This window comes from Piliocolobus tephrosceles, chromosome 20, assembly GCF_002776525.5.
Source record: "Piliocolobus tephrosceles isolate RC106 chromosome 20, ASM277652v3, whole genome shotgun sequence".
Classification (NCBI taxonomy): Eukaryota; Metazoa; Chordata; class Mammalia; order Primates; family Cercopithecidae; genus Piliocolobus; species Piliocolobus tephrosceles.
Window position 1 is genome coordinate 10,228,741 of NC_045453.1, and position 23,877 is coordinate 10,252,617.

Consider the following 23,877-nt stretch of genomic DNA (forward strand, 5'->3'; position numbering starts at 1 on the left):
GGGGTCTCCGTGTGCGGGTAGAGATGCCGGGGTCTCCGTGTGCGGGTGGAGATGTGGAGACCGCGGGGTCTCTGCGTGCGGGTAGAGACGCGGGGGCCTCTGTGTGTGGGTAGAGACGCCCGGGCCTCTGTGTGCGGGTAGAGACGCCGGGGCCTCTGTGTGCGAGTAGAGATGTAGAGACGCCGGGGTCTCTGCATGTAGAGGTGTAAAGATGCCGGGGCCTCTGTGTGCAGGTAGAAATGTGGAGACGCCGGGGCCTCTGTGTGCAGGTAGAGATGCTGAAGCCCAGGTTAGCTCTTCTTGTTCTTCTTTTATTTTTTTCTGAGACAAGGTCTCACTCTGTCGCCCAGGTTGGAGTCCAGTGGTATAATCATAGCTCACTGCAGCCTCAAACTCCTGGTTGCAAGCCATCCTCCCACCTCGGCTTCCCGAGTAGCTGGAACTCTTGGGTACCACTATGACTGGTTACATTTTTTTTTCTATTTTTTTGTAGAGATGGGGATCTCGCTGTGTTGCCCAGTCTGGTCTCAAACGCTTGGCCTCAAGCGATCCTCCCATCTTGGCCTCCCAAGTCACCTGGATTACAGGCGCAAGCCGCTGCTCCTGGTGCACAGTGATTCTGATGGAAGCCTTCACTCAGCCACGTGGTGGTTAGCCCTCAGCAGGCTGGGCCCCAAGAGCTGCCCTACCCACCCTGTGACGGGGCTGCCTGCTGATAGACAGATAGATAGGGATGGTACCTGGAGTGGGGTGGGGAGGTCTGTGTAGCCTCCTCACCCCTCCAACTCACCAGTCCCTAGATACTGTCTCCTTCTCAGTGACCTCACTCCGGGGCATGGGAGCTTGGAGGAGGGAGAGATGGTGGGAAGTGGGTATAGGGAAGAGGGAGCCATCCCTGTGTGCTGTCTTTCCCCCATTTTGCTGCTGAGGAGACTGAGGCTGCAGGACTGAAATTGACATAGCTCCCTCGCCTTTCTCTAAGCGGTCCCAGCTGCAGGCCCTGTCAAAGCCGTCCCACCTACCTGGGTCACACTCACCACCCTGTCTTCACAAACCGCCTAGCCTTTGGGCCTCAGCTGAGATACCCCCTCCTCCGGGAAGGCCACCATGGTTTAGGTGTCTCCTCTTGCCCCTCAGGCCCTTTGGAGCTGGAGATGACTGTCCCTGAGAAGACACCGTGGGAAGGGCCACTGTGCTCTGACCTCCGGCTCCCAGGGGCCTGAGAAAAGCTTCCTGGCCCTGCTCTCAGTTTTGCAGGCCTTTGTGACTTGCATTGCTGAACATATCCCTCTGGGGGTCTCCCCTGGGCCCCCTCGTGCCTAGGCCAAGGGCCAGGAGTGACCCAGTTACACTGGAACCCACTCTGGCCAGACCTCGCTCTGGACAAGGCCCTGCCCACCTGGCACCCTGGTCTGCCTGCACCTCTGCACCCAGGCTCCCTCCTGGGCTGCCCTTGCTGTGCTCCTCGCAGGGGAGGTAGGGGAGGGTAGGCTCTGGTGTCCCTCAGATCTGGTTGGCATCCTGGCCGTCTGCCTTCTGGCTGGGGCACGAGTGTGGCCACAGCTTGCTACAGGCTGCTGGCAGCTTTGGAGGGGAGCGTGAACTCCAGGCGGGAGGATGTGAGGGGGAAAAGCTGAGGGGGAGAAGCGTGGGTTTCTGCACTCCTGTCAGCACACCCCATTCCACCCCTGGCCTGGACCAGAGCAGCTGGTGACATTGGGTTTTGCCAGGAGGAGCCCAGGCTCCTTCCTTTGGCTGTTTCCAGGACCCTGGGTGGCTGTCCAGGTTAGGAAGACATGCAGAGGGTTAGGGGTTGTCACTCGGCTGCTAAGAGTTGGGATCTCAGGCACATTTAACCTGTCTGTGCTTCGGTTTCCTCATCTGTGCGATGGGGTGATGATTGTGGCGCATGGCAGGTGATGCATGAATATTGGCCACTGCTGCTGTCAGCGTTCATATCCCCTGCTGCGAAGCCTGTGCCTTTCTGCATTTCTACACTTGTGGAAAAACACTGCGGGTGAGCAGCTCATTCTTTTTCGTTCTTTTGTTTTTTTTTTTTTTTTTTTTGGGGCGGGGGCCCCCCTCTGTCTCTCAGGCTGGAGTGCAGTGGCGCGATCTCCACTCACTGCAAGCTCTGCCTCCCAGGTTCACACCATTCTCCTGCCTCAGCCTCCCGTGTAGCTGGGACTACAGGCACCTGCCACCGCGCCCGGCTAAGTTTTGTATTTTTAGTAGAGACGGGGTTTCACCGTGTTAGCCAGGATGGTCTCGATCTCCTGACCTCGTGATCCGCCCGTCTCGGCCTCCCAAAGTGCTGGGATTACAGGCATGAGCCACCGCACCTGGCCGAGCAGGTCATTCTTTTGATAGTGGGAAGGAAAAAGAGAAGCAGGGGAAGATCCCTGCCCATGGAGAGCTTCCACTCCAGTGTGAGGGGCAGGAAGAGGGTGTTGGGCTTGGAGGAAGGCGGTGCCCGTCTGTGAAATGGGCAGGCTCTGCCCCCTCTCATGCTTCTCCCAGCCTCAGCGTTGCTGTCTCTGGATGCGGCCAGTGCTGGCAGGGGGCCCTGACCCCCATGATTGTCGTAGTGGCCTGGGCCCTGGTGGCTGCTCCCTGCCCTATTCCTGGCCTGCTCTGTGGCCTTGGGCCAGCCACTTTCCCTGTCTGGCTCTCCACTTCCCCTTTTGGAAAATGGGCCGGCCATGGGGCTCTACGTAGTCCCTGGGGTAATTTCCAGCTGGGAGAGTGGCCTTGGGGAGAAAAGTGCCCACACTGGCCTGAGGCATCAGCTGGTCATCTGCTGTCTTGGACAGGGGCCCAAGCATCTGACTTGGCTTCTCTCAGTCCCTCCCTGTGCCCCCATCTGGGAAGAGGGGCAGATTGTTGCTGTGTAGCAGGGTCTTGGTGAGAATAGAAGGCCGAACAGTACCAGTGAGAATCTAAGGTTAGGGGCACAGCAGGGACCTCTGTTTATGGGGCATGGCCTGTGTGCCCAGGTCTTGGCGTGGATTCACCTGTTAGCCTTTGCAACTACCTGAGGGTGACTATGGGCATCTTCATGGTACTGAAGGAAACTTCAGTCCATGTGCCCAGAGTCCTCCTGTGGTGGCAGCAGGGTCCCCTTAACCATGATGTCCCCACCTGGCTTGGGCAGGTGACTGACAAGCCCTTCTGCTCTCCCATCAGAGAGAGGATGGCTGCCGAAGGGCCAAGTCCCTGCCCGCCACCTTCCCCCTTCATCCCCGCACAGGCCTGACACTACACCCACCGCTGCTCTTCCCTGCCCCGCCTCCCGCCTTTCCCCCGCCACTGGGGCACTGTTATCAGGAGGCATTCCAGGACTGGCTGAGAACAGCTTCCACCCTGGGCCTTTCTGAGAGGATGTGATCACTGATAGGATGCCCCGCTGGGGCCTCCTTTAAGGAATGGGCTCTGGGGTACGAGACGGTGGAACCCAGATAGTCCAGGTTTGCCTCCCAGTGCTGTGTCTTATGAGCTGTGTGACATCAGGCAAGCAGCTCCACCTCTCTGTGCTTCAGTTTCCTCATCTGCAAATCAGGGCCCGCCACAGAGGGCTGGGGTGGTTCACTGAGTTCCTAAGCGTGGTGCCCGCCACCCAGCAACACTGTGATGGTGACGCCGTAGCTGTTGTTATCCTCTGAGGACCAACCATCCCTCCTCCTTGTGGGGCCCCTGGTTTATTTGGCCTCTGTGTCCACCCCCGATGAGGGCATGGCAGGAGGACCCCTCTGGACTTTCTCTTCTCCAGGTCTAGGGGACAAGGAGAGGGTGGAGCTGAGAGAGGCTATGTTCAGAAATTGGGAACCTGCTGTGTGATCTTGGATGGCCCCTCTCCTTTTCTGAGCCTCCATTTTCCGGCCTGCTCTATGAGTATGTGGACCTGGCCCCTTGTTATCTCTGTCATGATACTTTCTGTAGTTCCTCCCTTGGCCAGCCCAGCTACATGGCTTTTGACTGTCTTTCCCACTACGGCATCAGCAGGTGCTCAGCTAAGCGTTGTTGGACGAGCCCAGCAGTGCACCATTGAGTGACCGTCCAGGGCTTTCCCACTGCCGGCCTTTTGCTTGTGTGGCCCCCTTTGCCAAGAATGTGGCCCCCATTCATCTCTACTTGTGGAAATCCTTCTTGTCCTCGAAGCCCTTCGCAAATGCTGCCTCCCCCAGGAAGCCTTTCCCAGTTTCTCCCAGCCAGAGGGGATGCTGCTCCTTGGAACACTTGCTCTGAGGCTCTCTGGTGGTCCCTGTTACAGTGCACTGCAGTGTCCATAGTTACAGATGCATGGCAAACAGGGACTGTGCACTTACTAGGAGCCAGGCACAGGGGGAGGCCCTGAGCTTGTGCTGTCTTATTTCATCTTCCACACCAACCTTGCAAGGTGGATATTAATCCTATTATCCCTCCCTTTACAGAACAGAGAACAGAGGCTCAGAGAAGTGAAGCAACTCGGACAGCTATGAGAGACAGAGCCAGGATTTGAAACCAGGTAAGCTTGTGCTTTTTCTTAAAAAAGGAAAGAAAAAACATCACACACACACCACACACACACACACACACACGACAGGGAAAAGTAAGTCTCTCTCACACCCAGGTCTCCTTGCCAGAGGCAATCACTTGAAAAAATTTCTGGTGTATCCTTCCAGGGAGATCCAGGCATATATAAGCATGTATATTAACAATTTTTTTAGCATAATGTGAATTTCAATAATGATGGGAATGCCAGGTGTTGATATTTTTAGCTTCTGCACTTGACTCAATATTACACATTTGCAAAGAATTTTGTTTTTTTCTTAGACAGGGTCTTACTCTGTTGCCCAGGCTGTAATGCAGTGTCACAATCATGCTTATTGAGGCCTCGAACTCCTGGGCTCAAACGATCCTCCCACCTCAGCGTCCCAAGGAGCTGGGACTGCAGGCAAATGCACCACACCCAGCTAATTATTTATTTTTTTGTAGAGACAGAGTCTCACTATGTTGCCTAGGCTGGTCTCGAATGTCTGGGCTCAAGCAGTCCTCCTGTCTTGGCCTCCCAAAGTACTGGGATTATAGGTGTGAGCCATCACCCCGGCCAGAAATTTTTTTCTCTTTTTTAGACAAATGATAGCACACAGTCTGCCCTGTCCTCAACTGACTTTTTTCTCCTGACAGTGTACCTCAGAGGTCATTTATTTGTGCTGCATTTTTCTTGTTCATGGTTGCGTAGTATTCCACTGCATGTACGGTGGTCACAGTGTACTTAACTAAGGACAGATATTTTGGTTGTTTCCAGTCTTTTGCTTGTTCTAGACAATTCCACAAATGAATATCCTCAATCATATGCCTTGTGTTTGTGTGTTCTTTTAGGATTAATTCCACACTGCAGGGTCAGTGGGTGTGTAATTGTGATAGGTATTGCCAAATTGTCCTTCAGAGAGATTGCGCTGGTGTCCCCACACCCTCTGTTCTCCTCACTCTCACCAGCATAGGATGTTATCAAATTTGGGGATAAATTGTATAGGTGCAATTTGCCAAGCTGATAGGTGAACAGTGGCCCCCAGTGTAGTTTATTTGAAAAATGTATATCACAGCTTTACTGAGTTAAAATTCACATAGCATACAATTTATCTATTTAAAGTGTACAATTCGGTGGTTTTTAGTAGAGTCACAGAGTTGTACAATCGTCACCACAGTCAAATTTAGAACATTTTCATTACCCCACAAAGAAACTTTACCCATTACAGTTACTCCCCACTTCCCCCTAAACTTCCCTTCCCTAGACTTAGGCAGCAACTAATCTAGTTTCTGTTTCAATAGATTTGCCTATTCTGGGCATTTAATAGAAATGAAATCATTCAAATGTACTCTTTTGTGGCTGACTTCTTTCACTTAGCATAATGTTTTCAAGATTCACTCATGTTGTAGCATGGATCAATATTTCATTCTTTTTTTCTTGCCAAATAATACTCTATCATATGGATATACCATATTTTATTTATCCATTCATCAGTTGATGGACATTTGGGCTTTCTGGCTATTACGAGTAATGCTGTTCTGGACATTCATGTGCAAGTTTTTGTGTAGACATATGTTTTTCACTTCTCTCGGGTGTGTACCTACGAGTAGAATTGCTAGATCATATGGTAATTCCATGTTTAACTTTCTGAGGAACTGCCAGACTGTTTTGCAAAGCAGCTGCACCATTTTACATTCCCATCAGCAATGTCTGAGGGTTCCAGTTTCTCCACATCCTTGCCAACATTTGTCTTTTAGATTCTAGTCATCCATCCTAGTGTCTGTGAAGTGGCATCTCATGGTGGTTTTGATTTTTTTTTTTTTTTTTGACAGGGTCTCAGTCTGTTGCCGAGGCTCACTGCAGCCTCAAACTCTTGGACTCTAACAATCCTCTCATCTCAGCCTCCTGAGCAGCTGGGACCAAAAGTGTGTGCCACCACACCTGGCTCAGGCTCATTTTTTTTTTTTTTTAGTTTGTAGAGATAGGGTCTCACTGTGTTGCCCAGGCTGGTCTTGAACTCCTGGGCTCAAATGATCCTCTCACCTCAGCCTCCCAAAGTGCTGGGTTTACAGGCATGTGCCACTGTACTCAGCCGTTTTGATTTTTATTTCCCTAATTACTAGTGACATTAAGCATCTTTTCATGTGCTTATTGGCCATTCGTATATCTTCTTTGGAGGAATGTCTATTCAAGTTCTTTGCCTACTTTTATTATTAATGTAATCTATTTTTTTTGTCTTAGTGACAGGGTCTCACTATGTTGCCCAGGCTAGTGTAGAAATCCTGGCCTCAAGTGATCCCCCTGCCTCAGCCTCCCAAGTAGCTAGGACTATAAGTGTGTGCCACCATGCCTGGCTTAATTTTTTTTTAATTTTGTAGAGATAGGATCTTACTCTGCCACCCAGGCTGGAGTGCAATGGTATGATCATAGCTGACTGTAACCTCAAATTCCTGGGCTAAAGCAATCCTCCCATCCCAGCCTCCTGAGCAGATAGGACCACAGGCATGCAACACCATGCCTGGCTTATTTATTTATTTATTTATTTATTTATTTATTTATTTATTTGAGACGGAGTCTCACTCTGCCACCCGGCCTGGAGTACAGTGGCCGGATCTCAGCTCACTGCAAGCTCCGCCTCCCGGGTTTACGCCATTCTCCTGCCTCAGCCTCCCGAGTAGCTGGGACTACAGCGGCCCGCCCGGCCTCCCAAAGTGCTGGGATTACAGGCTTGAGCTTTAAAATTTTTAATAGGGGTCTCACTGTGTTTCGCAGGCTGGTCTCAAGCTCCTGGCCTCAAGAGATCCTCCTTTGGAAGCCAACTTCCAAAGCACTGGGATTACATGTATGAGCCACTGTAAGAGATTTTTCTATATTGTAGATACAAGTATATGATTTACAAATATTTTCTCCTATTCTGTGGGTTGTCCTTTTACTTTCTTGATATTGTTCTTTGGAAAACAAAAATTTTTAATTGTGATGAGGTGCAGTTTATTTTTCCTTTTGTTGCTTGTGCTCCAGGTGTCCTATTTAAGAAATCATAATCTGGCCAGGCGCCGTGACTCACACCTGTAATCCCAGCACTTTGGGAGGCTGAGGCGGGTGGATCACCTGAGGTCAGGAGTTAGAGACCAGCCTGGCCAACATGGTGAAACCCCATCTCTACTAAAAATACAAAAATTAGCCGGACGCATTGGCGGGTGCCTGTGATCCCAGCTACTAGGGAGGCTGAGGCAGGCCAATCACTTCAATCCGGGAGGTGGAGGTTGCAGTGAGCTGAGATCGTACCATTTCACTCCAGCCTGGGCAACAGAGTGAGACTTCGTCTCAAAACAAGCAAACGAACAAACAAATAAAGCAACCAAACAAAAAAAGAAATCATAATTCAAGGTCATAAAATTTATGCCTGTATTTTCTTATAAGAATTTTTTATTTTCACCTCTTTCATTTAGGTTTGTGATTCAATTTGAGTTGATTTTTATGCAGGATTTGAGGAAGGTGTCCAGCTTTCTTCTTTTATACGTGGATATCCAATTGTTCCTGCACCATTTGTTGAAAAGACAGTTCTTTCTCCCTTGAATTGTCTTGGCACCTTTGTATAAAATCAATTGACTGTCAATGTGAGTGTTTCTTTTTGGACTCTGAATTCCCCTCCACTGGTTTATAAGTCTACACTTATACCAGTACCATGCTGTCTTTGTCATTGTCGTTTTACAGTTTTGAAATTGAAAAGTGTGAGTCTGGATCACGAGGTCAGGAGATCGAGACCATCCTGGCTAACACGGTGAAACCCCATCTCTACTAAAAACTACTAAAAAAAACTAGCCAGGCGAGGTGGTGGCCGCCTGTGGTCCCAGCTACTCCGGAGGCTGAGGCAGGAGAATGGCGTAAACCCGGGAGGCGGAGCTTGCAGTGAGCTGAGATCCGGCCACTGCACTCCAGCCCCGGCAACAGAGCAAGGCTCTGTCTCAAAAAAAAAAAATAAATAAAAATAAAAAGAAAAGTGTGAGTCCTCAAACTTTGTTTTTCTTAAAGACTGTTTTGGCTCTTCTGGGTCCCATGACTTTCCATATGAATTTGAAGATCAATTTGTCAATTTTGGCAAAGAAACTAGCTAGAGCTTTGATAGGGAGCAGACCAGCTGGGGAGCATTGCCATCTTAATAATATTTAGGCTTCTGAGCCATGAATACGGGATGTCTTTCCATTTCTTTTGACATTTTTTGTAGTTTTCGGAGTATATACTTTATACTTTTATTAATCTTATTCCTAAGTATTCTTTTGATGCTATCATAAATTTCCTTCTTAATTTTATTTTTGAATTCTTCATTGCCAGCCTATAGAAATACAATGTATTTTTGTATATTGATTTTTTACTTTACAGCCTTGCTGAACTCATTTATTAGTTCTAATGATTTTTGATGGAATGCTTAGGATTTTCTCTATATAAGATCATATTATCTGTAAATAAAGATAGTTTTACTTCTTCCTTTCTAATCTGGATGCCTTATGTTTCATTTTCCTTCCTAATTGTCCTGGCTAGAAGCTCCAGTACAATCTTGAATAGAAGTGGTGAGAATGGACATTTTTGTCATTTCTGATCTTAGGTGAATGCATGCAGTCTTTTACCATTAAGTAGGATGTTAGCTATGGCGTTTTCTTTTTCTTTTTTCTTTTCTTCTTTTTTTTTTAGACGGAGTCTTACTCTGTCACCCAGGCTGGAGTGCAGGGGCGTGATCTCGGCTCACTGAAAAGAAACCTTTTCCTCCCGGGTTCAAGCGATTCTCCTGCCTCGGCCTCCTGAGTAGCTGGGATTACTGGCATCTGCCACTACACCCAGCTAATTTTTGTACTTGCTGTAGAGACGGGGTTTTGCCGTGTTGGCCAGACTGGTCTTGAACTCCTGACCTCAGGTGATCCGCCCGCCTCTGCCTCCCAGAGTGCTGGGATTACAGGTGTGTGCCGCCATGCCCGGCCTGGCTGTGAGGTTTTCATTGCTGCTCTTTATCGGGTGAGGAGGTTCCCATCTATCATTTTTGTCATGAAGGAGTGTTGAATTTTGTCAAATGCTTTTCCTACATGTATTAGAATTATTACATGGTTCTTGACCTTTATTATATTGGCATAGTGTATCACATTCATCGATTTTCAGAAGTTAAACCAACTTTGGCTGGGATTGGTACCTCACACCTGTAATCCCAGCACTTTGGGAGGCTGAGGTGGGCTGGTTGCCTGGGGTCAGGAGTTCAAAACCAGCCTGGTCAACATGGTGAAACCCTGTCTCTACTAAAAATAGAAAAACTAGCCAGCTGTGCTGGTGGGTGCCTGTAATCCCAGCTACTTGGGAGGCTGAGGAACGAGAATCGCTTGAACCTGGGAGGTGGAGGTTGCAGTGAGCCGAGATCGTGCCACTGCACTCCAGCCTGGGCGACAGAGGAAGATTCTGTCTCAAAAAAAAAGTTAAACCGACTTTATATTCCTGAGATTGGTCTTATTTGGTCATGGTGTCTAATTCTTTTCACATGTTACTGGATCCAGTTTTCTAGTATTTTGTAGAATATTTATATGTATGTAATACATATATTCATTTTCATAAAAGTTACTGGTCTGTAATTTTCTTTTCTTGTGATGTCTTTGTGTGGTTATGGGATCGGGTAATACCAGCTTCAGAAAATGAGTTGGGAAGTGTTTTCTGGAGAAGAACTGTTATTATTTCTTCTTCAAATATTCGGTAGAATTCACCAGTCCAGCTATCTGGGCCTGGGCTGCTTCTGTGAGAAAATTTAAAATTAATAATTCCATCTCTTTATTGCTTTAGATTTATTCGAATTTTCTATTTCTTCTTCTTCTTTTTTTTTTTTTTTTGAGATGGAGTTTCATTTTTGTTGCCCAGGCTGGAGTGCAATGGCACTATCTCGGCCCACCTCAACCTCTGCCTCCTGGGTTCAAGCAATTCTCCTGCCTCAGCCTCCCGAGTAGCTGGGATTACAGGCACATGCCACCACGCCCGGCTAGTTTTTTATTTTTAGTGGAGACAGGGTTTCACCATGTGAGCCAGGCTGGTCTTGAACTCCTGAACTCAGGTGATCCACCCGCCTCGGCCTCCCAAAGTGCTGGGATTACAGGCGTGAGCCACCGCACCCAGCCTATTTCTTCTAATTTTTGATAATTTGTGTTTATTTCTAGGAATTTCATCTAAGTTAACTAGTTTACTGACATAGAATTATTCATAGTAGTCTCTTATAATCTTTGTTTCTTTAAGGTTAGTAATAATGTCTTCCCTTTCATTCCTGAGTTTAGCAATTTGAGGCTTCTCTTTTTTTCCTGTTCAATCTAGCTAAAGGTTTGTCAATTTTGTTGATCTTTTCAAAGAATCACCTTTGGTTTTGTTGATTTTCTCTGTTGCTTTTTATTTTTGATTTCATTAATTTCTGCTCTAATCTGTATTCTTTCCTTCCTTGTACTAGCTTTAGGTTTAGTTTGCTCTTCTTTTCCCAGTATCTTAAGGTAGAAGTTTAGGTTATTGATTTGAAATCTTTCTTCTTTTTATTTTTATTTATTTATTTATTTATTTATTTTATTTATTTTTGAGATGGAGTCTCGCCGTGTCGCCCAGGCTGGAGTGCAGTGGCGCGATCTTGGCTCACTGCAAGCTCCGCTTCCCGGGTTCACACCATTCTCCCGCCTCAGGCTCCGAGTAGCTGGGACTACAGGCGCCCGCCACCTCGCCCAGCTAGTTTTTTGTATTTTTAGTAGAGACGGGGTTTCACCATGTTAGCCAGGATGTTCTCGATCTCCTGACCTCGTGATCCACCCACCTCCGCCTCCCAAAGTGCTAGGATTATAGGCTTGAGCCACAGCGCCCGGCCTATTTATTTATTTTTTTTTTTGAGACAGAGTTTCACTCTTGTTGCCCAGGCTGGAGTGCAATGGTATGATCTCGGCTCACTGCAACCTCTGCCTCCGGGGTTCAAGCAGTTCTCCTGCCTCAGCCTCCCAAGTAGCTGGGATTATAGGCATCTGCCACCACGCCCTGCTGATTTTTATATTTTTAGTAGAGATGGGATTTCACCATGTTGGCCAGGCCGGTCTCGAACTCCTGACCTCGGGTAATCCGTCCCCCTCGGCCTCCCAAAGTGCTGGGATTACAGGCGTCAGCCACTGCACCTGGCCTATTTTTATTTTTTGAGACAGGGTCTCACTCTGTTGCGCAGGCTGGAGTGTAAGTGGTATGATCATGGCTCATTGCAGTTCTGAACTCCAGGGCTTGAGCAGTCCTCCCGCCTCAGCCTCCCGAGTAGCTGGGACTACTGCCAGGTGCCAGCACGCCTGATGTTTTTTTTATTTTTTTTATTTTTTAGAGACAGGGGTTTCACCATGTTGCTCACGCTAGTCTCGAACTCCTGAGCTCAAGCGATCCATCTGCCCCAGCCTCCCAAAGTACTGGGATTACAGGCAACAGACACCACATCTAGATGGTTTCTTTTTTTTAAAAAAATATAGGATTTTACAGCTAGAAATTTCCCTTTAAGTTCTCTTTTACCACATCCTTACATTTGGATATGTTGCATCTTCATTTTCTTTCATCTCTAAGTATTTTCTAAGCTTTTGGGTGATTTATTCTTTGACTCACTGGTTATTGAGGAGTGTGTTGTTTAGTTTTCACATATTTTAATTTTCCAAATTTCTTTCTGTTATTGATTTCTTACTTCATTCTATTGTGGTTGGAAACATACTTTGTATGATTTCACTCCTTTTAAATTTATTGAGCCTTGTTTTATGGTGTAGCATATGGTCTGTCCTGGAGAATGTTCCATGTGCACTCGAGAAGAACGTGTATCTGCTGTTGTTGGGTGGCTGGTACGATTTGAATTTCCATTTATCTTATGAGTGAGGTTGAGCATCTTGTCATATGTTTGTGAGCCATTTGTTTGCTTTTTCTTCAAACTATATGTTGTCATTTTTCTTTTTTTTCTTTTCTTTTTTTTTTTTTTGAGATGGAGTCTCTCTCTGGAGTGCTGTGGCCGGATCTCAACTCACTGCAAGCTCCGCCCCCCGGGTTTACGCCATTCTCCGGCCTCAGCCTCCCGAGTAGCTGGGACTACAGGCGCCCGCCACCTCGCCCGGCTAGTTTTTTTGTATTTTTTTAGTAGAGACGGGGTTTCACCGTGTTAGCCAGGATGGTCTCGATCTCCTGACCTCGTGATCCGCCCGTCTCGGCCTCCCAAAGTGCTGGGATTACAGACTTGAGCCACCGCGCCCGGCCCGTCATTTTTATTATTTTATGGGAGCTTATTATATACATGCTAAGAAAAAAAAAACACCCTTACCTATCATATGAGTTGCAATTATTTTTCTTAGTTTGTTGTTTGTCCTTTGAACTTGTTTACTATTGAGCTATACAACCATTTCAGATTTTTATATAGATTGATTTATCACTTAAAAAATGATTTCTAGGTCTTATGTCATGTTTAGGAATGCTTTCCCCATTCAGAGATAAGAAAATTTATTATCTTTCCCCCTTTACGCACACACACACATACACACACACACACACACACGTATATATTTTGTGGATATGAGATTTTGCCATGTTGTTCAGGCTGGTCTCAAACTCCTGGACTCAAGCAGCTCTCCTGCCTTGGCCTCCCAAAGTGTTGGGATTACAGGCATGAGCCACCGCGCCTGGCTCCTCCCCTTTTTAGAGCTTTATGGTTTGAGTATTTTGTAGTTTAAATCTGATTATTTGTAATTTATTGGCATATATAGTGAGACTGAGATTCAGCTTTGTTTTCTGATGTCACACTGTTGGTCCTAACTCCATCTTAAAAATCATCCACCTTTTTCTTGCTGGTACAAACTGCCATCTTCATTATATAGTAAATTCCCATACGTTTCAGGACAACTTTTGGAATCTCTATTCCGTTCCCCTGATTTACTGATGTGCCAATAGCACACAGTTTTAATTACTGTATCTTTATAGTAAGGTTTACTGTCTGATTGGGCTGTTTCTCCCTCATTACTCTTCTTTTTAAGAATTATCTGGCTACTCTTATTCAATATTTTTACTTACAAATTTAGAAATTGACTTGCCTAGTTAAAAAAAAATCTTGTTGGGTTTTTTTTTATTGGGATCACATTGAACTTTTAGATTGATTTATGAATAATTTTTTTTTTTTGACAGAGTCTTGCACTGTCGCCCAGGCTGGAGTGCAGTGGCATTATCTCGGCTCACTGCAACCTCCACCTCCCAGGTTCAAGTGATTCTTCTGCCTCAGCCTCCCGAGTAGCTAGGACTACAGGCATGCACCACCACACCCTGCTAATTTTTGTATTTTTACTAGAGATGGAGTTTCACCATATTGGCCAGGGTGGTCTCGAACTCCTGACCTTGTGATCCGTCCACCTTGGCCTCCCAAAGTGCTGGGATTACAGGCATGAGCTACTGCACCTGGCCGATATTTTTATAATGCTAAGCTTTCTTTCATTTTATTTTCTAATTGCAATCGGTGTATATACACATAATTGATTTGGGAATGTTAACTTAATTCCCTGCCACTTTACTTAATTTGCTTTTGGTTTAATAGTTTTGCAGTAGGTTCTCTTGGATTTCCCAGATCTATACCTATACCAAATACTGTAATACTCTTTTTTTGTTGTTTTTGAGACAGAGTCTTGCTCTGTTGTGCAGGCTGGAGTGCAGTGGCGCAATCTTGGCTCACTGCAACCTCTGCCTCCTGGGTTCAAGCGATTCTCCTGTCTCAGCCTCCAGAGTAGCTGGGATTACAGGCATGTGCCACCACACCAGCTAATTTTTGTACTTTTAGTAGAGACAGGGTTTCACCATGTTGGCCAGGCTGATCTCGAATTCTCGACCTTAGGTGATCCACCCACCTCTGCCTCCCAAAGTGTTGGGATTACGGGTGTGAGCCACCGCACCTGGCCAATAATACTACTCTTACTTTCTCTTTTCTAATTCCATTTTATTCTTCAATTTCTTTTTCTATTCTTTTTTTTTTTTTGAGACGGAGTCTCACTCTGTCACCCAGGCTGGAGTGTAGTGCCATGATCTCCGCTCACTGCAACCGCTGCCTCCTGGGTTCAAGTGATTCTCCTGCCTCAGCCTCTCAAGTAGCTGGGATTACAGGTGTGCACCACCACGCCTGACTAATTTTTGTATTTTTAGTAGAGATGGGATTTCACCATGTTGGCTAGGCTGATCTCGAACTCCTGACCTCAGGTGATCCACCTGCCTCGACCTCCCAAAGTGCTAGAATTACAGGCATGAGCCACTGCGCCCGGCCTCTTTCCTTTTTTTTGAGACAGTCTCACTCTGTTGCTCAGGCTAGAGTGCAGTGGTGTGGTAATAGCTCACTGCAGCCTCAACCTTCCAGACTCAGGCGATTCTCTCACTTCAGCCTCCTGAGTAGCTGGGACTACAGGTGCATGCCATCATGCCTGGCTAATTTCTTTAGTGTATTTTTTGTAGAAACAGGGTTTCACCATGCTGCCCAGGCTAGTCTGAAACCCCTTAGTCTCATGTGATCCTCCCACCTCCGCCTCACAAGGTATTGGGATTTCATGCGTGAGCCAACACGCCTGGCCAAATTTTTGTGTTTTTTTTGTAGAGATGGTGTTTTACCATGTTGCCCAGGATGGTCTGAAACTCATGGGTCCCAGCAATCCATCTGCCTCAGCCTCCCAAAGTGCTGGGATTGCAGGTGTGAGCCACCACACCGAGCCCTCTTTTTCTAAGCTAATTGTATTGACAAGTATCTTAGAGTGGGGTTAACTGGTAGACTTGTATCTTAGTTCATTCAGGCTGCTATAACAAAATACCATAGACTGGGCAGCTTAAATCATGAACATTTATTTCTCACAGCTCTGAAGGCTGGAGAGTCCAATATCAAGGTGGCAGCAGATTCAGTGTCTGATGAGGACTCTCCTCCTAGTTTGCAAACGGCCACCTTCTTAATGTGTCCTCACATGGCAGAGAGACAGGGTTCTGGTCTCCTCCTCTTCTCATAAGGGCACTAATCCCATCATAAGGACTCCATCCTTATGACTCATCTGAACCTAATCACCTCCCAAGGCTGACCTCCAAACACCATCACACTGGGGATTAGGGCTTCAACATGTGAATCTGGGGTGGAGGAAACACATTCAGTCCATAGTGATATCCTTGTCTTTTCTGGGTTATTTCCCTGTACAGTGGCTTTTGTAGGCCTTGGCTCCTAATCAAATCCATCAGACAAGCCCCACCAGGACCATGCACAGGGCATGGCGCATATAGTAGGCATTTTGGAAGCTTTTGCCTAACTATGAAATTGACTGCAAAAGAGGGCAAGTGTCTGAACAAGATCTTCCACAGAAATCATAATAATTGCTAATTAGATATTGAGCACTTTCTATGTGCCAGGCACTTTACAAATATGATATCATGCTTTCCTCACAGTGAGCCCCAAATTATGTAGGAAAAATCACACAAGTTCCCATTTCCTGAGGCTGCATGGCTAGGAAGTTGCAAGCTGGCATCTGAACCTGGCATTCTGGTCCCAGGCCACCTGAATTTTTTTTTTTTTTTTTTTTTTTGAGATGGAGTTTTGCTCCTGTTGCCCAGGCTGGAGTGCAATGGCACAATGTCTGCTCACTGCAACCTCCACCTCCCTGGTTCAAGTGATTCTCCTACCTCAGCCTGTCAAGTAGCTGGGATTACAGGCATGCGCCACCATGCCCGGCTCATTTTGTATTTTTAGTAGAGACGGGGTTTCACCATGTTGGCCAGGCTGGTCTCAAACTCCTGACCTCAGGTGATCCACCCGCCTTGGCCTCCCAAAGTGCTGGGATTACAGGCATGAGCCATTGCGCCCGGCTCCATCTGTAGTTTTTGACTGCTCTGTGATGCTTCTGCTTCCCTGGAGGGCCTAAGATGTGCGCGATGAGGTCGTAGGTTGCCCTCTGACCCCCGTGTTGCTTTGGGCTGTGGGGTCATTGGCACGGTGGGCGGGGCACCAGAGGTAGGTTCTGACACCTCTCTCCTGAACCATGAGCATCCCAGCTCTGCTGCACTGACTTGCTGTGTGGCCTTGGACAAGGTTTTAGTTTCTCTGAACTATCTGTAAAGTGGGTGCAGTTACAGTCCCTGCTTCATTGTGCTGTTGGGACAATTAAGAACCAGCCGTGTGTAAAGCGTTAAAGTGCCCAGCCTTGTGCTTGGCGTTCAAGGCCCTGCCACTGCCTCCTCTTATTCCCTGGAATGACCATAACAATAGTAAACAACATTGTGTGCTGTTTATTGTGCACTTATTCTTTTTCTGCCACATGGACTCTCACTCGTACTTTTCAGTTGTTAGGTTTCTAACCCCATTTTAAAGGGCAGGAAACTCACAGGCAAAGTGACTTGTGCAAGAAAATGTAGCTACTAAGAAGTGCAGCCAGGACTCGAACCCAGGTTTGACTGGAATCCTCACTCTCAGCTCCTAAGTTCCTGGCCTGCTCTCCACCCTTAGAAGAGGTGGAGATGATGTTCTTCAGAGTCAGGAAGGAAGGGGCTGGTGTGTAGTGGCTGAACAGCAGTGTGTTCTGAGCATCTGTGAGCCAGGAGGTGAGAGAGAGTGTGTGGTGCCCTGTGGTTGGGCAGATCACTGTGGGAGGCTGGGACATGCTCTGGGAGGCTGGGACATGCCATGGGAGGATGGGACACGCCATGGGAGGATGGGACACACCGTGGGAGGATGGGACACGCCGCGGGAGGATGGGACATGTCGTGGGATGATGGGAAATGCCCTGGGAGGCTGGGACACACCGTGGGAGGATGAGACACACCGTGGGAGGACGGGACACGCCGTGGGAGGACGGGACACGCCGTGGGAGGATGAGATGCACCGTGGGAGGCTGGGACACGCCGTGGGAGGAAGGGACAGGCCGTGGGAGGACGGGACACGCCGTGGGAGGACAGGACACGCTGTGGGAGGACGAGACACACCGTGGGAGGCTGGGACATGCCGTGGGAGGATGAGACATGCTGTGGGAGGATGGGACATGCTGTGGGAGATGGCAGCAACACCAGCTGCAGGGCCGTGTGGACCTAGGTGATGGCTTTAGGCCTCATCCACAGGGTTATGATGGGAAGCTCTTGAATATTAAAAAAAAATTCTCATTTTAGAAAATCATGACAAAGTCATTTCTAAATGTCAACTGATACAGGGTGTAAAGTGAAAAGGGATTTTCCTCTCCCCATCCCACACTTTTGAGATGAAACATTGTGATGAATTTGGAATCCTTCCAGTGCTTTCTTTTTTAAAAGTTTTTTTAAATTTTTAATTTGTATGGGTACATAGTAGGTGTACATATTTATGGGGTACATGAGATATATTGATACAGGCATACACTGTGTAATAATCACATCAGGGGCAGTAGGGTATCCATCACCTCAAGCATCTGTCATTCCTTTGTGTTACAAACAATCCAATTCTACTCTTTTTTTTTTTTTTTTTGAGACATGGTCTCACTCTGTCGCCCAGGCAGAGTGCATGTATGTGTGCAATTTCCTTTCTTTCTTCTTCTTCTTCTTCTTTTTTTTTTTTGAGACAGGGTCTCGTTCTCTCACCCAGGCTGAAGTGTAGTGGCGTGATGATAGCTCACTGCAGCCTCAAACTCCAGGGCTCAAGTGATCCCCCACCTCAGCCTCCCAAGTAGCTGGGACTACAGGCTAATTTTTAATTTTCTATAGAGATAGGGTCTCACTATGTTGCCCAGGCACAATCTTCTTTACAGAGATAATAGCAGCTCATGTTTGCTACAGGCCAGACACCACACTAAGCCCACTGCCTGCATTATCACGTTTGATTGCTGACAACCCTTTTCCAGAGGAGGAAACTGAGGCCCTGAAATGCCAGGAGGAGATTCTACACTGCCATCGCCTTCTTTTCACTGAAACAGTGTGTTGGGGCCTCTTCTTGGGCCACTCTCAGCTCTCATTCTTTATAATGGCTGCACTGCTGTCCACTTGGTGACTGCAGCCCCTTTATTTAACCAGCCCCTCTCTGGGGAACACTAACACGTAGGTTGTTAGTGTAGGCTTTCCGTGGAGAGTTTTAGGCAGGGGAGGCCCGGCTGTCTGTGAGGTTTACAGAGCCGCCTCTGGCTGCGGGGGGAGGGTGGGCTGGAGGGACCCACACTGCTGTGTCCAGGCCCAGGACCACAGGGCCCTGACATGAAGGACTGGAGATAGACAGCGTGGCGGGGAGGGATGCGCTTGAGGAAGATTCAGGAGCTGCCCCAGGGCTCCCCACAGGCAGAGCCCCGCACGGGGTTTGGCACATGGCAGGTGCTTTGCGAACACCTGGGGAATGACTGGGATGGGACGTGCAGCGGTGTCGCTGAGTCAGTGATGGGGATGGGGGTGAGGGGGGATGCAGGCTTAGCGGGAGGTGCTAGGCTACTTGGGGACTGCTGAGCTCAAGGCACTGGGAACGCTGAGGGAAAAGTTCGTATGGCAGCAACCCGGCACCTCTTGAGGGAGCGAGGCATAGAGCAGGCCCCTGTCTGCTGAGGAGTCCAGAGCCCGCGGTGAGGAGTGACTTCCCAAAGGAAAGGGGCCATCTTTCCCTGGGAACCTCAGGCAGCCCCAGTACAGGGCCCCCACTGCTTCCCCTTGACCCCCGCAAGGGTCTATCTCTACCTTGGAGGCTGCAAGTGGCGGAAGAGATGAGAGGAGGTTGGCCCCTCTCCAAGGAGCAACTCATGGTGACTTGTCGGTTGGGCCGCAGAATCAGGAAGCCCAAGGATAGAGCTCTGCGTCGGGGAAGAGGGTGGTCTCTCCTGAGGTCCCACAGCATGGAAGCAGCCCCCCGAGACTAACTCCCACCCTCACTGAGTCATCGAGTGAATAGCTGTGCAGCTTTCGAGACCAGCCCGGCCAACATGGTAAAACCCCATCGCTACTAAAAATACAAAAAAAATTAGCCAGGCATGGCCAGGCGCGGTGGCTCACGCCTGTAATCCCAGAACTTTGGGAGGCTGAGGCGGGTGGATCACGATGTCAGGAGTTTGAGACCAGCCTGACCAACATGGTGAAACCCTGTCTCTACTAAAAATACCAGAATTAGCTGCGAGTGGTGGCGGGCACCTGTAATCCCAGCTACTCAGGAGGCTGAGGCAGTAGAATTGCTTGAACCCGGGAGGCGAAGGTTGCAGTGAGCCGAGATCACACCATTGCACCCTAGCCTTGGCGACAGAGTGAGACTCCATCTCAAAAAAAAAAAAGAAAAGAAAGGATGAGAGAGCTCAGAGTGGCCTGAGAAGATGCTCCGAACACACTAACACACTAAGTGAAAAGAGGGAGGCGGCAGTGTAGAATCTCCTCTGGGTATCTCAGGCCTCAGTTTCCTCATCTGGAAAGTGGGGGCCACAGTGCTACCCGCATGACCCTCAGTGGGCCATTCTTGCTCAGGTACGTTTTGCTTGGAGCTTTCTCAGGCTTTCTCTTAGAGTGGGGCGGGCTGCTTTATCCTCTCACGCCTCTGCCAAGGCCATCTGGCTGCTTTGTGAGAGAGAGTCCCCGGAGGTAGGAGGTGCGGCCCGTGAGTTTCCCCACCAGACCTGGTGAGCAGCCCCTGATTCCCACCCGCCCAGTGTAGTTCCCTGGCCCCTTTTCACTCTCACCCATGCTGTACGACCTCAGGCAAGTTCTTCAACCTCTCTGTGTCTTAATGTCCTCAACAGTAAGATAAAGACGTGATTAGTATTTACCTCCTAGGTTATCATGAGGAGCCGATGAGTCAATGTTTGCAAAGTACTTAGAGCAAGGTCCAATTCAAGGTCTGAGCTCTGGGAGTATTTGAATACCACGGAATGATATTTAGTCTTTTCAGTGCGGCATTGCAGGAACAAAGCAGGATGCAAATTATACATCCATGCTCATTTAGTCTTTTGTCTACTCTGCAAATATTTCCAGAGCACCTAGTGGGTGTCAGGCCCATCCTGGTCTCTGGGGGCCTGGAGATGGATCCTGCCTGGCCCTGCCAGCCGCAAGTGCACAGTGGAGGTTACTGGGTGGACCCCAGTTTGTTGAGTCTTGCATTGCCGTGACGCTGGAAGGAAATGCACCACCACACCCAGGTGGTTGTCTTGTAGGGGCAGAATTCTGGGGCATTTTCTTTTCTTTTTCTTCTTTTTTTAAATCTTCCTGTGGTTCCCGAAGAGTCCACTCTGAATGATAAAAGTTACCATTTACGGAGGCCTGGCAACGTTCTGCGCCATCCTGAGCGTGTTCCGTGTGCTTCCCTCACGGATTCTCCCAGCAGCCCCGACATGGGTGTTATTCCCGATCGATAGGGAAACTGAGGCGAAGGGCGGCAGGCCAGGATTCAAACCAGGGAGTCTGTCCAGCACTCCAGCTCTTAACCTCGACCGTCTGCTTCTCCACAAACACCAGGACCAACCACCAAGACCAGAAAAACCGTCCTACAAAGCAACAAACATTGTACTTGGTGGCTCAGGTCCCCTTAGCTTCGTCTTAAAGGTCCTTGTTATGCTTTTTCTGAGTGCCCCAGTGGGGAGTGGTCTTTGTGTTCATGTAAGAGTGCAGGGGTCAGGGGCTGTGTCTTTTCTTCTTGTCCCCTTCCAAGAGGGGACATGTATCCTTGATACTGGAAGGGCCCTCAAGGTCTAGCCCTGCCTCTCTGTCTCCCTTCATGGCACATCAGCCAAGTACCTATTCTCCTGTCTTTGATTACCTCCAGTGACAGGGAGCTCACTCCTCAACATTTATTTTATTCTGAAGAAAATTCAGGCTCTTAGATACTTCTTCTACATAAAAATTTTTTAAAAAAATTTTTACTTCCTCTCAAAGTCACATAAACAAGTCCCCTGCATTGGGGTCCTGATGCAGGACCTGGCTGATTTGTTTCTATGTCCCCCTATAGTGAGGAGCACAGGGCCTGCTAGTAGGTACTATAAATGCTGCACCAGGAAGCAAGTGGCTAGGGGCGGGCTGGTTGGGCCCCCATCAAGCCTCGGGCTGCAGGTAACCCGGTCAGCAGGTCCTGTGGGACACCAGTTGGGTGAGTGCTGATGGGCACTGTGACTTCAACGGAATGGGTTGCCATAGAAACTGACTTTCCCTATCCCCAGGTTCATTGACTTGTCCCTCAGGAGACCGTGGTAATCCCTTGGGCTGTTGAGCAGGTCTCCCCAGGGCCTCCCCAACCCCACATTCTCAGAGCTGGGTGGTCCCCAGAGAGCATGCAAGCCATATCTCCATTGTGCAGCTGGGTAGCCGGAGGCCCCATGGACACAGAGGACAGGCTGAAGTTGACACAGGCAGGGGGCGTCTCATAGCTGGACTGGGTGCTCAGGGCAAACACAGTCTTGCCTGAAGACCCAGCCAGTGGGTGTTTTCCCCACTCATGGGTTTTCAGAGGAAGTTCTGGACCGATTCCCAGGCCTTCTGCCTCCCCAGAGAATAATCGGAACCCACCTCCCTGGTGTGTCCAGGATCACACAATATCAATAACGGCTGAGGTGCAGGGTGACCTGCTTTGCCCCTAGCACTCTACAGTGCCTCGTGCACTTACCACAATGACCCCATCATTACAGATGGGGAAACAGGGCATAGAGAGAAGTGAAGTCACATGCCTAAGGTCACATAGTTATTTAGGGTTAGAGCCAGGATCTGGACGTGGAGAGCCTAGCTCCAGAGCCACGCTCAGCGCCATGCCATACCGTGCCTCACTCTTGCTTTGAGAGGGTTGAAAGCGCTTTGGGAGGGTTGAAGGGTACTTTAGGTCTAGGAGACTCAGCACTGGGCCAGAGCCACAGCCTGATGGACAGTGATCGGAGAGTGGACGCCACTGGGATTTCTTTTTCTAACGACATCCTCAAAACAGTGCTGAGATGTCTGCTTTATCCCTGCTTTGCAGATGAGGACGCTGAGGCCCAGAGAGGGAAAGTCACTTGCCTAGGGACACACAGCGGGAAGAGGTGGAGCAGGGCTTCTAGTTCGAGACCCCTGACTTCACACCTGGTGTTTGTGCCAAGACTCCAGGCTGCCTCCCAGGTCCTCTGGGACAGCCCCTGCCTTCTACCAGGTGAGATGATGGCCCTATCAGGGTTCAAGATGGGTGGGGAGACCCAGGCCAGTCTGGGTGGGAGCTGGGACCAGCCAGGGTCCAGGGCCTGCGGATGGGGAAGGGGGAGGCAGAGGGTGGTGGCAGGACTGTGGGCGTCAGGGGAGTATTCAACTTCGTTTATTCTGTGTTTCCCTCTCTCTGGAGCTCCCAGGTTTCTGGCTCTGAAGTCCCTTAGCTCTTAAATAGTCATTCATTCGTTCAACTGTTTACTGAGCAGCTACTGTGTGCCACACCCCATGCTAGGCACTGGTAGCACAGCAGTGAACAAGATGAACAAAAGCCCATGACAGTAGTCACATAACCACATGAATTCAAACAACAAAAACAAAACAGGACCACATGTTATCAAAGAGAGACAGAAGTCAGGGGGACCCAGCGAAAGGGTGTGGGGGACACTTCCCGAGGAGGGGACTTTTGAGTTGAGAACGGAAGGAAGCACCAGTTACCCCGATGAAGTGGCCAGGGAAGAGCACCTGGGCAGTGGGAATGGTATGCACGAAGGCCCTGTGGCTGGAGTGAGCTGCCAGTCATCTCTGCTTCAAACCTCCCGCTGTACGGCCTTGACTGCCACTTTTAGCACCTTTCCCCAGCATTAGGCAATTCCCGTCAGCCACATATTCATTCAACAAACCCTCAGTGAGCCCCCTCCATGTGCTAGGTGCCCGGGACATAGGCGTGGCTCAGATACTGTCCCTGCCAGGAGGGAGGGAAACAGTGACTCGGGGACGGTGGGTGGGTAAGGTCAGGGCTTCTGATTATGAGGCATTTATTCCATTCCTGGCCCTGGACCGAGGAGGCCCTTTGTGGATGGATGCCATCCTTACGCTCATTTTACAGATAAAGACATTGAGGTTTTGAGAGGCTAACTCTCCCAAAGAGGCTGGTGCCCCCGTCCCCCACTTTTTTCTTTTTTTCTTTCTTTCTTTTTTTTTTTTTTTTGAGACGGAGTCTTCCTCTGACTCCCAGGCTGGAGTGCAGTGGCAGGATCTGGGCTCACTGCAGCCTGTGCCTCCCCTGTTCAGCGGTTCTCCTGAGTAGCTGGGACTACAGGCGCGTGCCACCATGCCCGGCTAATTTTTGAATTCTTTTTTAGTAGAGACGGGGTTTCTGCATGTTGGCCAGGCTGGTCTCGAACTCCTGACTTCAAGTGATCCGCCTGCCTCGACCTCCCAAAGTGCTGGGATTACAGGCGTGAGCCACCGCACCCGGCCCTGGTGCCTCTCTTTGGGCCTCGTTT

General features: G+C 48.9%; 1 protein-coding gene across 1 annotated transcript in view; it reads left to right on the top strand.

Annotated features, from left to right (window-relative positions):
* SRC (SRC proto-oncogene, non-receptor tyrosine kinase) overlaps window positions 1-23,877 on the top strand; it is a 63,264-nt gene that overhangs the window by 16,937 nt on the left and 22,450 nt on the right. The window contains exons 2-3 of the mRNA XM_023227945.1: window positions 4,431-4,504; window positions 22,431-22,598. The gene's annotated coding sequence lies outside the window, so the exon portion shown is untranslated. The remainder of the gene's footprint in view (window positions 1-4,430; window positions 4,505-22,430; window positions 22,599-23,877) is intronic.